General features: G+C 41.1%; 1 pseudogene; it reads right to left on the bottom strand.

Annotated features, from left to right (window-relative positions):
* Nucleotides 1-627: 627 nt before the first annotated feature.
* Nucleotides 628-1,298, bottom strand: LOC149167385 (uncharacterized; annotated as a pseudogene).
* Between the last annotated feature and the right edge of the window lie 833 nt (nt 1,299-2,131).

The following is a 2,131-nucleotide window of genomic DNA, read 5'->3' as shown; positions in this document are numbered from 1 at the left end:
AGCTTCTAGAATGCTCTAGAATCGACCACAAGTAACTTTTTTGAAGTAAAACTCGCGCCTTTTGACCTTTACAGGGGTACGCACCCACCCCTTTACAGACAGAGCGTACAAGTACGCAGGGAATGTGAACTTGAGGTGCGTACACGCAGGTAAGGCTAAGAGAAACTGCGTACCCAAAGTTATATAGATTTTTAAAGACTTTCTCTCTTTCTTGGAGTTTCACATGAAGAGCAGAGGTATAAGACTTGCCAAGGAGGATAGTATGACAGTTGATGGAGCCATACTAACTGCAAATAGTCATGGTGACAAATTTTAGTGTAACACATCTCTTCTCGTAACTTGTATGCCCATGCAAAATACATAGATAACCATCGATACCCACGGAGGGTTTTGTTTGAAAAAGGCCCTTACCCCATTCAGCTTAGGCACGACTAAATTCCTAAACTGGTTTTTCGCAGAATCCAAATAATGAATGAGAACCTGGGACTTTCGCACAGGCAGGGGAGGCTCTTCTATTGCCTGTGCCATATATATTAGCTTGTATTATCAACTGTTCTTTAACAATGCCTGCAATTATAACAGCCAACCGAATAGCCAAGGCTCGTCGGTGCAGATCTCAGCGCTGATTTAATTTTTGGAAAACACCCAAGTTCCCATCCCCTTTATCAAATTCTTGGGAGTTTCAATATAACAAATATTTTGAAAGTCTGGCTCCTTTGTAATCGGCACGCCCAACTCAGACATGCAGGCCTGTATTCTATCATCGCTTCCATACAAACTAGGATACCTCTGAATACACTTATCTTGCATAGTCTCCAACGCCTTTGCCAGAGGATAGCTAATGGAAAATCCGCCTCCCCATACTTGGATAGAACCCTCACCAGATTATCAGCAATAAAGACAGTATCATCATCCCCCATGACAAACCAATGTACATCAAGAAGACCCATTCTGAAAGTCTCAGACACAATGGGGGGAATTCTAATGGCAGATCTGTGTCCCTGCTTGTTGGTGTACTTCAAATGGGAGGTATTAGCTGATATTCTCCATGGGAGCAGGGAAGAATTGTCACCCTTGCCAGTTTTCACAGGCTTCTCTAACCAAATAAACCCCCTCATCTCTTTTGGCCTCCACCACAACTTTATGTATTCTTTTCTCTTGTCCCATAACCTAGCAGAGGCGGCAATCCCAAACACTATGTGCTTCAAGTCGGTTCCTGTAGAATCAGGAATAGCTTGAAGCGCTTCCCTATGAATACCAGCCTCATCGGCATTGAAAACTTTTGTAGTATTCTCCATGGCTAAAACTTCCACACTGTTACTAGTACTAGTACTAGAACTGTAGCATTTGTGCTTGCTCAAGAAAGAAGAATTAGTGCACCAGTAGAAAAAGCTGAAGTATTTTCCAGGTGCAGAAATGACTGTGCCATGTTTTGCTGCCTGGGACAAGGAGCGAGCGGCGGCCCAGTGGCAATGGAAGTGGAGGAAGGAGTTCGAGTGAGGTTGTCACCACATAGAAAAAAAGAAAAATCTCCTGCTGCTCTCGCCAGGTGGTTGTCTTCGTCTGAGGCATGAAGACAAGTTTCATTTAGTCTCTCACCACGTTTACTTGCCAGAACAGTTACCAACATTAGGCACTTAAACTTTCGTCCTGAAACTTTAATTCCCAGAACAGCTGTTAGCATTCACATAAACTTGATTTTTTTGCTTAAACTTTGGTCCTGAAACTTTAATTCCTAGCCCAGAATAACTGTCGGCATTCACATAAACTTGATTTTTTTGCTTAAACTTTGTTCCTGAAACTTTAATGCCCAGAATAGCTGTGGGAATTCGCATAAACTTGATTTTTTTGCTAATTATTTTATGAACGAACAATTTAGTATATGCAATTGTATTTCCATATAGATGACGTAGAGTCTATCATGCGGGTGATATGTAGAGTCATTTCATCAATAATAATAGTCTTATGCATGATCCAGATATAATTCATTCCTATATACTCTTAATAATGTGACAGTTAAATTTTGCAGTATGTGTCTATGTTACCGGAAACCGGATGGTTGACACCATTCTTGGAAAAAAAAGTACAAACACCAAATTGGACAGAAACATCATTTTCTATATCTGTTCCC

This window comes from Pinus tabuliformis, chromosome 5_1 (genome assembly GCF_031772625.1).
Source record: "Pinus tabuliformis cultivar Carrire ecotype Pingquan chromosome 5_1, CPIR1, whole genome shotgun sequence".
NCBI lineage: Eukaryota > Viridiplantae > Streptophyta > Pinopsida > Pinales > Pinaceae > Pinus > Pinus tabuliformis.
This window is presented reverse-complemented; position numbering and strand designations above follow the sequence as displayed.